This window comes from Dermacentor variabilis, chromosome 6 (genome assembly GCF_050947875.1).
Source record: "Dermacentor variabilis isolate Ectoservices chromosome 6, ASM5094787v1, whole genome shotgun sequence".
NCBI classification, from domain to species: domain Eukaryota; kingdom Metazoa; phylum Arthropoda; class Arachnida; order Ixodida; family Ixodidae; genus Dermacentor; species Dermacentor variabilis.
In genome coordinates this window covers 169960195-169973476 of record NC_134573.1, presented here as the reverse complement: position 1 = coordinate 169973476, position 13282 = coordinate 169960195, and the positions used below count along the sequence as shown (strand labels likewise).

General features: G+C 46.4%; 1 protein-coding gene and 1 non-coding gene across 2 annotated transcripts in view; one reads left to right on the top strand and one right to left on the bottom strand.

The window, feature by feature from the left end:
- The window catches only part of LOC142585729 (uncharacterized), a 160913-nt gene that overhangs the window by 23536 nt on the left and 124095 nt on the right, over positions 1-13282 (bottom strand). The window lies entirely within an intron of this gene.
- TRNAS-UGA (transfer RNA serine (anticodon UGA)) lies at positions 7253-7325 on the top strand. The gene has a single exon. It is a non-coding gene; the product is annotated as a tRNA-Ser (tRNA).

Below are 13282 nucleotides of genomic sequence, written 5' to 3'. Positions count from 1 at the left end.
GCTTTAGAAAAGGCCCTACTTTCTCGCTTGTCGTTTTTCACAGACAAACCTAATAACGAACGCACAATTTGGCTTTAGGTAGTACCAGTCACCAGAGCTCGCCCTCGTGACACAGATATAGTATATATTGGGGAACATTGAATGTAAAAATTTAATAATAGGGATTTTTATTGATTTACCTAACGCGTTTTATCCTTTGAACCACAGTCTACTTTTGAGCAAGCTGCGATTCTATGGCATACGTGGCTTAGCGCACAACATTATTCTGTCCTATTTGAGCAATCGTAGACAGTGTGTAGCAGTTCGTCATCACCTTTCTTCCGTGAAATCCAGTTCTTGCGGCGTACCCCAAGGCGGTAGTTTAGGATCATACCTTTTTAATTTTTTAATTAATGATATCACACAGATTGATCAGGATTTAAAGTTTGTAATATATGCGGACGATACAAGTTTATTCGTTCCGATTGGTAATCCTGTGACACTATTCCTCCGAGGAAATGAAATTATCCCAAAACTAGCGCTCTGGGCCCCAAGTAATGGACTAACCATAAATGTGAAGGAAATCAAGGCAGTTGTACTTAGATCAGAGGGCAAGCAGTCGTCTGCAGATCTTTGGCTCGTATTAAATGACAACCCAATAGACATAGTCAGCAGTTTCAAATCTCTAGGTGTGATATTCACTGGACACATGCTTTGGGACATGCAGACCGATTATACAATAACAAGACTGTGACGAGCAACAGGATTGCTTTATCGTAATAGGGACGTACTACACAAGGACATTACGATGTTACTACACCACTCACTCTTTCTTTCTAACATACAATACATACGGATTTCTTGTATGGGGCAATACAACGTCGACTAATATAGGAAAAGCCGCGCGTGCCCGAAACGAGATGACTAGAGTTGTATCTATAGTGTTCCGTGGTACACTGCACCGCCTCCTCTAATAAAAAAAGAAAAGCTTTAATCCCCATGGACAGCTTTTATTGACAGCGACATCTCATGAAGAGCACCTTACTTCTGCGGGATGCGCCCGACTTGACGCTCGCTCGTTATATCAGGTATTTCCTGTCGCGTCCTCCGAAATGCTTTCACAGGTGCCACCACCACTTTCAGAGTCTGCGTGGAGCGCGACTCCCTGCTGAAACTGGCAAGCGTCAATGCTGGCCGATAGCCGAGACGGCTGAGCGCGTTGCCTCGCAGACTCGACTCAGTTGATTGCACGACGCGTTCGACTGCGTTCTTGGGAGGGCGGCGCCAACAACCCCGCTCGAGACGCCGAAGAACTGGCGGAAAGGGTCTGCCCGTCCGATGCGTCAGAGGCACGGCAGACGAACCTGTCGGCGCGGCGCACTTGCTCTGTAGATGCGAACACATCTACGGCGCGTCTCGTCAAGTGATCCGGCCGGCCTCCGATCAGGGATGTACGATCCTCACCATAACTCGATCTTCTTTTACAGCACGTAGTCTGGCCTGGATTCTGTGTTGTGAACGACGGAGTCGAAGGAAAGTTGCTGACGCCACTTTTGAATAGAATGGCTAACACCGCCGCCGCCCAGGGCCGATGGTAGACAATGACGTTTCTTTTTTTCTTTTTTTTTATGTGCGTGAGCCGCTTGTTTAGCTGCTGTACGTTATCTTTCTGCCGACGGTTGTAGACGCAACAATGTCTAAACAATGAAACAGCTGAGTACCATGCACTCGTCTGCGCACTTAGAGATACCTATCAGACTGTGCGCTTTAGATAAAACCTGTTAAGTAGATTCTTCCCTTCTTCGTATGCCTTCCATTTCTATCGTTCTTTTCCCTCTTTCGTGAACAGTAGGCAGGCGCTGTGCCTCTTCCGGTGGCAGCTGACACCTTGCTTCTTCTCTTATTCCCCTCTGTGTCGATTGTGAATATGTTTTCTAATGTAATAATAATAATAATAATAATAATAATAATAATAATAATAATAATAATAATAATAATAATAATAATTCAACTATATAAACACAGGTATCACGGTGGTCCCGGGTTCGAATCCCGGACCAGGACGAATGTTTCTTCAACTGCGAAGCTTTTTCTTTCGCGCAACCCGCATGGGTTTCATTTGCAGCAATTGCTACGATTGGGCGGATGTCTAATTTTCCCTTTATTAACAGATATTATGGAATGATTTAGAATTTCATTAAGCAAAACAGAGGTGCGCTGACTGGCACTTTTTATGGCTTAAAGGACCACGCTATATAAGCCGGCTTGATGAGCTAGACTCCTCTGCAGCGCAAGCGCGCTTAGGGTGGCGGTCGTGAGCAAAGTTTTTCGTTTCCTTCGCCTTACGGTGAAGGTGGAGCTCGATCTCAGTAAGGGGTCTGACGACGACTTGAGAATGACCACGTGCGTCGTCGTCAGCGTAACGTACGTAAAAGACGGATGGACGGACATAACAGGCCCAGCTTCGAGGTGTTAAACAACCCCGCTCCAGGCTCAGGCATTGCAAACCAGCAAACACCGGCGTTGTGGGCCACGACGAAATCCCACGCGCTCTTCCTATCGAAGCAGCCGCGCCTCCTGCCGAAAAATCGAGGTCACACGCATTAAAAGGCCCCTCACCAGGTATGGCCATTTTGAACTGACAAGCGCTATGCATACAATACGCGCTAACGATCGTGCCTGCTAAGTATATACACCGCTATACGCGCCGGGAAAAGAGCTGAAATTTCAAACCGAATGCCCTTCTCGCGGGAGCCGCGCTCCCAGCCGGGTAGTCGACGTCAATCGCACGAATGCGCCCACGTAGTTCGCAGTGCTGTGACGTCACTAACGGTGACACGTGAATTTGACCATTGTGCCAATAGCTGTGATTTGTTTGATATGTCGCTTCAATAGACGAATTAAAAGTTTAGAGAAATAATAAAACCTACAAACCAATGCCTGCGTGTCTTCGTTTTACTGCGTACCGTAGCAAGCGAGATGTACTTCCGTTTCGTTTGCTTGTTCCCATTTTGTGCAGTCGCGCGCGAAGAGAACGAAATTATAAACTTATATTACTTTGGGTGCCAAGTCATGTGAACTCATACATGAACGAAATGGCTGACAGTTTCCCGAAAGCGGCCCTCAATGGCCTTGTACTATTATCACTTTCTACACCAGCTTACCCAACTACTGCTAGATTCAGGAGATATGCAATTGCTCAACACTTTATAATCCCAGCTATAGCAAAATTTTCAGAATATCGACACCTCCATTCTCCTGGCACGAAAATTCTTTTTCACACAAGAATAATTGAAGTAATTTTTACCCACTTACCTGGTCGAATACCAATATTAAATTTTTATCGTCACAGGGTTGCTCTGGCATCCTCCCCTCTGTACCCAATATGTGCAGAAGGTGAGACCACAGATCACTTTTGTCTTTTTCGGCCACCGTTCAGGCAACTTGGTTTAAATTTTTCTGCTCTAAATATTCTTTCTCTAGGAGCCTCCTTTCTTTGAAACAACCGCAGGGATGTTTTCTGAGCCACAGATAAATTCATAGTTGTTTCAAGACGATTCTATTAAGTTCTTCGAAACATTACTTTTTTATCAATTTCCACCTGACAATTTTACCAATTTTTTTATTAACAGAATTTTTCTAATACCATCCAAATCTTGGCCAATCCCCCGCAGAGGGTCAGTGCCATCGAAGAAGGATATTTATCCTACCCTATCCTATTCTACCATGTTCCAGCGCGCGATCATGCTGCGTGAGTGAGTGAGTGTCTCCCATAGCATGTGCGCTAGAGTGGAGGTCTGGCCGCAGGAGGGGCAGGCGTCGTCGCGATACACGTCCGGGTAAGCCTCGTGGAGAACGGACAGACACGGATACGTGCTGGTCTGCAGAAGCCTAAGCGAAACGGCTTGCGCCCTAGGCAGACACAAGCGGATCACGCAGCAACTAGAAGGGTCTTTCCACCCCCTCACCCCAAGTTGCTGCGTGATCGGCTTGTGTCTGCCTCAGTGTTCGTGTAGCACTGACTTGTACCGCTATTCAGGTGTTATCGCGCACAACGTACAAAATCGCGCGTTGCGCGAAATGAGGCAACAGCTCGCGTGCGAGACCGTCACCAGAAATGCGCCGTGCAACGAAAAAAGCGAGACAAAAAAAAAAAAAAAAGAAGAAAGCGAGGCCCCTGGCGTATGCGTCACGCGATCCTTCAGCTCCGGTACAGGAGGACGCAGGAAAGGAACTTCGCTTGTGGACGCTAGGCGGGGGGCAAGTGGAGAGACTGTCTATTCATCGCGAAATAAGGTAAGCCGTGCAGACACGGACACAAGAGAACTAGACGACACAAACGCCGACAGACGACACAAACGGCGCTTGTGTTGTCTGGTTCTCCTGTGTCCGTGTCTGCACGATGAATCCCGCCAACTAGCTCAACTTTCTGAGGTTCTAAGAAAGTGTCTGTGCTGGCGGTGACACTCGCCTCCTGAAATAATGGGTTCGCGGCACTTGAAATATTTCTATCTTGGCTATTAATGAACCAATTTGAAAAAAAAAAAATTCTTGCGGTAAAATTCTCCTAAGAGAATTTGCAGAACTTCCAGCGTATAACCAAAATTTGCTACGTGGCCTGGTGACGGGCTCCTTAAAGCCTTCACGTCAGACGCATTGCCTGCAATGTCACTGATTATATATATAGCACGTGACTTAAGTAAGTCATTTATTGCAGGACGCCAATTGCCACCACTGAAAGTGCGCCACGCAGGAAGAAAGGAGAAAGAAAAGAAAGAGAGAAATGAAGAAAGCGGTGGGGCTCGTGGCGTAAGCGTGACGCAGTCCCTCAGCTCCGGCATGGGAGAACGCAGGAAGCTACAGTAGCTTGAAGTGACGCTAGTCGAGCCAAATGGAGAGAGTATCTATGCTGGTGGTGAAGCTTGCCTGCTGGCAGCATGGCGAGACGATATTTTAGCTTCTCCTGTCTCCTCTAATAATGGCGTGATTGGGAAAGTCTTAGCGCTAAGAAGCTCCCTAGACGGCGCTTAAAAACTTCCAGTGCATAATGAAAGTTGCCGATGCTTGATGCGATGGTTTAACTCGTCACCTCATAAGAGGAGTACGAGTTTACAACTTTGTATTTTCCCTAATAAAAGCAATTATGGCTATTCTATGAGGCATACTTATTTATTAAGACGGATAAAGACGGAAAACACTAATGCATTGTTTGTTCTTCCGACTTACACAATTTTAATGCGTACTTTAGCGTTGCGGCCGCTGGATTTGGTTGTTGCGTCATATTTCTCGCAGAAAAATAAAACTATTCGCCATGTAAGTACGCCGCGGAGAGGAACATTAGGAATCGCTATATGCATAGCTTAGGAACTCGGCTTTAAGGCACTTCAACGTGCGCACCACATTTTTCAATCAAGACGCAAGAATCTAACGGTAGTATTTCTAAACGCGACAACACCAGTAACCGCCTGCTCACGCGGTGGTTAAGTATTTCTTTTTTCTTAATACACGGAAAATCAATGTCGAGAGTAATGTACTAACGGGAGCAATACGAGCGGGAAAACGAGGACGCGTGGCAAATAGCCTCGAAATCGAGTTCGTGTAATACGCGGATGGCGCTCTTCCGCAAACTGTTTGCACTACCCTCTCGCTAGTGTTGCTACGAAACGTCAGCTGATTGCGTTTCACCGGCGGGTAGCGATGATAAGGCGGTTATAGCACGCAGAGCGTGCAATGTGTGGCTTGTAGTTCTGCGCAAAATGCCCCCCCCCCTCTCTCTTTCTCTCTATGACACGCACGGAACGTCTGGCAGTGATACCAGCTTGATACTACAGCGCCTGTAATAGCGTTCATGCGCAGGAAAAAGCGCCATTGTGTTTTCATACCTATTTTGCTGTATCCTGTTTCTTGTGAACAGAAAGAAGTTGCACGTAGCGGTCGTTTGAAAAGCTTTTATTGGGCGCTTACGATATGGTAAGAAACTTTTAATGCACATAAAAAAAGTACCCCATTATATCAACATTAGCTTGCCCTTTTCTTACACGTTTAGTGGGCTAATAACGGGTCATGGCTCCGCCGGATTAAATGACGGCCTCCATTCTTTCTGGCAGAGACCCACAGAGAGCCTCGACGAAGGCTGTGTCACCTTGAAGACGTTCCCACTCTTCCTGTATAGGTTCCCACAGTTCATCAGCGGTCACCAAGTCCAAGGAGAGTGTGGAAAGGTTAGCCTTCATACGTGGCCAAACGCGCTCTGCTATGTTCATGTCCGCACCCTTCGCGTACCACTCAAGGCGCATTACCTCTCGTTCATCTAAAAGACGTGTCACGAGCTCTGGTGTATGCACAGGAGACAAGTCCTGTTGGAATAGATAGTACCCATCCGGGTGTGGATCATGCAATGCAGATGGGATCATCTCGGGCTCCAGCAATGTGCAATGCGCAGCACTCGTAAATCTCCCAGATATTCTTATAAGGGAACTTATGCCGTCACGCGAAACAGCCGCCCACACACTGTCAACATCATGGCAGTTAGAAGGAGTAAAACCTAAAAAACAGAGACTATAGGAAATAATTATACATTGATTATCGGGTTTTGCAATGTGGCTACGCTATGATAATGCTTAGTCAAGCGTGTGAGGCGATTACGGTGACTGCGTGTATTTGGAAGGAAGGCGTGTTCTCCATTTTCACCTTGACCCTTTATGGACGAGAGTTGCCTACAGGCAACATATCAGAGAGCGGCGCACGTGGAACATCCTTTTTGCTGCAGGCGTCACGAGAACGTGATCTTTTTGGGCGAAGGCAACTGATCAATAGACCCACACATGCTACCTGAAGGCATCAATGTTGCCGGATTCGAGACCCTCGTTATGTAATAAACGAGAAGAGAGGGGGTTAACCGAGGGTCCCGATTTTTATTAGTCATATCATAAGAAGCCAACGAACACTGACACCAAAGACAACATAGGGGAAATTACTTGTGCTAAATAAATGAAATAAAGAAATGATATATTAATGGAAATTAAACAACTTGCCGCAAGTGGGAACCGAACCCACAACCTTCGCATTTCGCGTGCGATGCTCGACCAATGGAGCTACCGCGGCGCTGTTTCCCCATCCACTTTCTTGGGTATTTATGTGTCCTAGTAGAACCCTGGGAGTGTTAGCCAGCGCCACCACTCACATACCTTGATACCTTGGCGGCGGACGTGGCTAACAGTCCCAGAGTTCTACTAGGACAATAAATACCCAAGAAAGAGGATGGAGAAACAGCGCCGCGGTAGCTCAATTGGTAGAGCGTCACACGTGAAATGCGAAAGTAGTGGGTTCGGTTCCCACCTGCGGCAAGTTGTTTTTTCATCCACTTTAATTTCCATTAATTTATCATTTCTTTATTTCATTTATTAAGCACAAGTAATTTCCCTATGTTGTCCTTGGTGTTTGTTGGCTTCTTATGATATGACTATGTATGTGTGTATATATATATATATATATATATATGTATATATATAAATGTGCAAATTATGTGTTTTTTGCACATGTAGGTAGCAAATAAAAAATGTTTCGGGCATTTATGTGGCTCGCATGGCCAACTTCTTTAGCTCTCATTAAAGCATTTCCCTCTTTTTTTTTTCTGTCTCTCTGCCACTAGTTGCGCTGTCGCAGGAATTTCAAATTTAGAATTTTAGGAGCGGCGGTAGTGAATCTCGCGGTGCACCACGTTGTTTCGGAGCGGGCAAATCGATCTATATATATAAAAAAAAAGTTTGAGGGTCTTAGGTTTCCACCTAAATTCAACGCGATCTCCAAGGAAAAAAGTCTTCACAACGACCAAACAAACTGTGCCGAGTGTCGACACCGTGCTCTGGAGACACTTTGCTTCGCCAAGGTCGCGTTCGCGCGACAAGCGTGACTGCAGAACAAAGGATTCCGAGATTCACTCGACGCCATTGTATGGGACATACCGGACACGCATTGCATGGTAAAGATATCCTCGCCTCTCGACGGCGTTAGTCCCTACACAGGCGCTTAGCTCACACGTGTCGTCAGTGTTTATCACCGAGCTCGGCGAATAATCGAGTTTGCGAAATGGAACCGCATGGACATCTACGCGGCTCGTATTCGATTCGAGTACTCGCTGTAATCGAAATTTTCCAGTACTCGTTTATTGCCGAAGGTAACTACAGTAGCAACTGTCTTCGAGCCTTCCGGCAGAAAATTACGCGGTTATTTCTTTCGCAGAAGTAAGGCAGCATTCAATGTCGAATAATATGCGCAAAGGCGCGATGCCTGCTGCACTATTCGTTTCAACGTCCGTGCGAAAATCCAATAGCACTCGAGCTCCTCTAGCTGTTATCGAAGAGACGCAAAAATGGAAGAGAATTATTTTAGCTGTATTAGGAAATTATTTTTCTACAATACCAGGAAAAGCCACTATTATCGCAAGAGGAGGCCAGAAAGAAAATATGCAAGAGACGAAAGCCCAGTGGCGACGCCCTCTTGAAATTCCCGCACTAGCTCGCCATGACGTCACTGATTTTGACAGCGTCCGCTCAAGCCTGGTTGAATTTCTTATTGGTAAAGATCTACTGTTTCACGTCCTAGAAAAGGGGGAGTCAGAGAACGAACTTCGCTATCTTCAAGAACATTTATTGGGGCCACGACTGCTGAAATGCGAAAAAAGAAAAAGAAAATACACTGAAATCCGTGACGTCAAACTGACGTACCGACACCATAGTTCCGGCGCGAACTAGACAAAAAAAATGCAACTCTTCATTTTCTCTTTCAGTAATCACCTTAGCACAACAGTATATTTACGAATATATAGGGTTTTGAAAGAATACTTAATCAGCCTAAATCGGCTCACTATCTCTCTTAATTGTCCCTTTTAGAAGACAGCGCGGAAAATGCCCTTGTTGAGGTGCCGGCTGCATAACTGCATTAATTAACAGACCAGTGTCGGTGTTTGCGCAAGTTGGCAAGTTATGGTAACAGGTTAACAGCGTAAGCAAAACACAAGCGATCGTCGTTTTCTTTGAGCTTGTGTTTTGCTCGCGCAGTTAACCTTACAGACCGAAATATTAAGAAAGGGTGGGTATATATATATAAGGAGTTTTTACGTGCCAGAACCACGATCTGATTATGAGGCACGCCGTAGTGGGGGGCTCCGGAAATTTGGACCACCTGGGATTCTTTAATGTGCACCTAAATCTAAGTACACGGGTGTCTTCGCATTTTGCCCTCATCGAAATGCGGCCCCCATGGCCGGGATTCGATCCCGCAACCTTGTGCTTAGCAGCCCGGCACCGTAGCCATTAAGCAACCACGGCGGGCTGTATGTATATAATATAAAAGCAGCGAAGAGGAAAACCAACCTAACCCACTTGCACGGAGCGGTCGCAAGTACTTGACTACTCCCAGCACGTTCCTGCTACAACAGCGTCGCACGTAAGACCGGACGGAGCAAGCGACGGAGGGCATAGCTGGGGCGCCCAATCAGTACCTCAGACATTTCCGTTCTAATGTCTTGTTTGTAGCTGTATACGCCCACTTAAACGCCGGAAAAGAATACTCGTCTCTTATACAGTAGCTCCTACATCACCACCGTAACTGTGGTGACGACAACGTTGGAATCTGCCTTGCTCGCGGAAAGGACATGCGCGGCTCCTCACTGGACGATCTCAGCTGTTCCTCCGTCGTCGATCATCACGTCCGAGTCACCAATTGAAACTATAGTCACCGGGTAATCAACTTTCATCAAAGACCGCGAACTGCTTGTAGTTGTTTCCCTTAGCTGCGTCAGGGAAAAGGAAAATGCGTAACCCAGCCGGAGTCAAATGGGTTGAAAATGGTTCTAATGAACTTTGTATGACCCGAAGTACGGTAAACCGTAAGTACGTGACGGGTCTAACAAAATATCGGCGCACTTCAGCGCTTCCTCCTGCTCTATGTTCGTTCACTGCGACAGCAGCATGTTCTCACAGCGGACACGGCCATCTTTTCAAGGACAGCTTGCGCGCAACGCCGTCTTCATCCGTTAGAGAACAGCCCACGTGCCGTGGCCCCCGATATAGACGCACAAACGCCACCACTCTCGGAGTCCGTGTGCGGCGAAAGAGCTCGCGAAAGTTTTTTAAGCGGCCATAACCTGCGCTTTGGCGCAGTGGTTAGCGCGCCCAGCTCCACCGTGTGCCGCTTGGATAACGAACCGCTATCGAAAAAAAAAAACATTCTGTTGGCCTTATAGCCTAAACGCGCTTACCGGCACAAGGTCACAAAAGCTCTATTTGCGCTTCCTGAAGGCGACTGCATGGACTGTGCGGGCGTTTGTGTCTGTTGGCGAAAATTCAACTGCGAGTGTATTAACACTGACTGCCTCTTAATTTTTTTTAATCAACCTTCATTTTTTTTTTAATCTGCTGATAACGAACGTCAGAAGTCAATCGGAGGGCATTATGAATTCAAAACCTGTTGGCACAAAAGAGTTCAGTGTTGCTGCCTCGGTGTGCATCTAATGCTCAGTGAAATGTCCGTTTGCGAGCTTTTTTTGGGAATTAGGTGGCAGTGCCGGACCCCCTTCCCGTGGTGCGGCTATACAGCGAAGAGCAGCGTGCGCACCGCGCAAACTGCACGGTTCGTGCGTCGCGTCAGCGTTTCTTGCGTAACCAGACTCGTGTATTGGCGCGCTCGGCGCGCGTCCGCTGTTTTTACGTCTCCCGCTATTGTAAGCGCGCGCCTGCTGCTTTTATAATAACGATCTTGTTTTCTTTCTCTACACCGAGACCGTGCGCGCGTAAAATTTAAGCAAGCACTTACGTCGCTGTTAGTTGGGGTCCCGTGCGACGCGTGACGTGGGGTGCGTGACGCAAGTCGCGTGTTTTTGGCGCGGTGGCGAGTTTGTTCTTCTTTACGTGCAAAGGAGCGTCGCCGTCGAGGTTACGAGGTAAACCGGCGCACGTTATCCTGCTGTCAACACCAGCGGCAGCCGCAGCACCCTTGTCATAATAATATTTGGGGTTTTACGTGCCAAAACCACTTTCTGATTATGAGGCACGCCGTAGTGGAGGACTCCGGAAATTTTGACCACCTGGGGTTCTTTAACGTGCACCTAAATCTAAGCACACGGGTGTTTTCGCATTTCGCCCCCATCGAAATGCGGCCGCCGTGACCGGGATTCGATCCCGCGACCTCGTGCTCAGCAGCCCAACACCCTTGTCATAAACAGGGTCTAACCAACATCAGTTAGTTAGAACCTCTTTAGAAGTAACCCCGTGAGAAGTAACGCTGTAGCTATGCTAACGGTAATTTTAATACATAAATTTGCACGCAAAATGTGTTGCACGCAATTTGCACGCAAAATTTGCTTGCAGAGGCGGTCCATGCGCTTTGCAGACTCGGTTAAAAAAAAATTTGTGTTATCAAACGTACATTTAACAAAAATCTTCTAAGTTAACTTTTTCGCTCTATGGTATACGTTTATATTTGAAACGTCAAGACAGTCGTACTTGAAGACAACTTCACTTTGTTTGATTCTCCTGGAGTGTTTCTGTTCTGAGATAGTCATCATCATAGTTGGCACTCAGTCAGCTAATTTCGCATTCACGGCCATGTATCTCGATGCAGCATAATAGCTTGGGGGAGCGTCAACGTGAGGGAAAGAGGACAAAGCCAGCCGTTGCTTGTCCTCGCCAGACGTTAGCAAGAGCGCAGCTTTTATCAGCTTCGCCCAACTTGCAAACGATATGCCACACGCAGTAAGCTACGTCACAATGGGTGCTTGACGTGCCTAGATCATTGCCCGTGAATGCGAAATTAGCTGAGTGAATTTCAAGTATGATGGTGAATATCTCGGGGAAAAGGAAACACTCCAGGAGAATCAAAGTGAAGTTCATTAGCGCCGAAGGAGTCATCGGAATGGAATCGCCTCTCCGCTTCCATCGCCAGCAACCCTGATCAATCTTCATTCAAGATTTACGTCTGCAAGAATGTACCACAACTGTGCCACTCCTCTCTGTAACGCTGCAATGGCATTGCGAGTATTCCAAATAAATAAATAAATAAATAAATAAATAAATAATAGCAATTCAACATATAAAACGATCAGAAAAAGTGAAAGCGACAACTGAATACGATTAATTGAGTATACACTGAAGTAATAAAGCTTGACATACCTTAGGACAATATCAGACAGAGTTCAAGGAATCAGGAATAAGGGCTATACGTAAAAACGGGCACTTGCGACCATTCTCGCGAGGAAAAATGCAACAAACACCAGAGGCAAGTTGATCGAACATTGCAGAATACTGAAAATAATAAATAAGGAAGATGTGGAATGGATCCAACAAAATTCACGCCTAAATAAAAAAAAAAGAGCAGTAGCAAGGTTTGTCAACGTAGCAATACCGTTAACATTAAAGACAGATACATTCAATAGAACCAGTGCTAATCAATTGCGATAATAGCAAACTGTTCCAATCTGTTGTAGCGGCGGGAAGAAAGAAGACTTAAAAAGGTTAGTTCGGCTGTTATAACGTGCTAATGAATTAGTGTGACGTTGCCATGTTCGTGCGCTTTAAGTAGTTTAACATAAACCTCTGGGTAGAGAGACAAAAATTTGCTGTTAAGCAAAAAAAGAAATTTCAGTCTCTGTGTTTTCCTACGTAGCTGTATACGCCTGAATATTATGCTGATTTATCAGGCTAGTAGGAGAGTCACTTAGTCTCTATTTAGAAAGCATAAACCTGACAGCTTTACGTTGTATCATCGCCAGAGCGCTAGTTAGTTTTCTTATAGTCATCCCACACAATGCATGCAAGTTCAAGTTTCGGTCGGAAGGGCGAAGTGTAAGCCAAGTAATCTGGCATGCCAGAGGGAGCGTTCGTGCCTGAGGAGACAAGGTTTCCTGAAAGGCGAGTTACATACGTTACACACATGCGTTACGCACAATTTAATTATACAGGTATAGCCTCCAGTCTTGCGACAGCATTGCCTGTGGTGGCCTCCGAGATACGTGAACGGAGGCCACAATTGCCACATCCTATGTGTCGCGCAATACCCCGTGCAGATTGCTAAGCGTTGAAGCTGCGCATTGTATGTGCTCTCGCCAGGGGCGCTGTCGGCGGCAGGAGAGCCGCTCACATCTGTAATGCATGCCTAGCTCCCGGTCCAAACAAAGCAGAAGAAAAAAAAAGTTATGAGAAAAACAAAGATAGCGCAGTGGCTAGCGTGTCCAGTTGCCAAGTGCACATTACCGCGGGGCCAAGGGTTTGAATCGCAATGGCGAGGGTGAAGCTCCCGACGATGA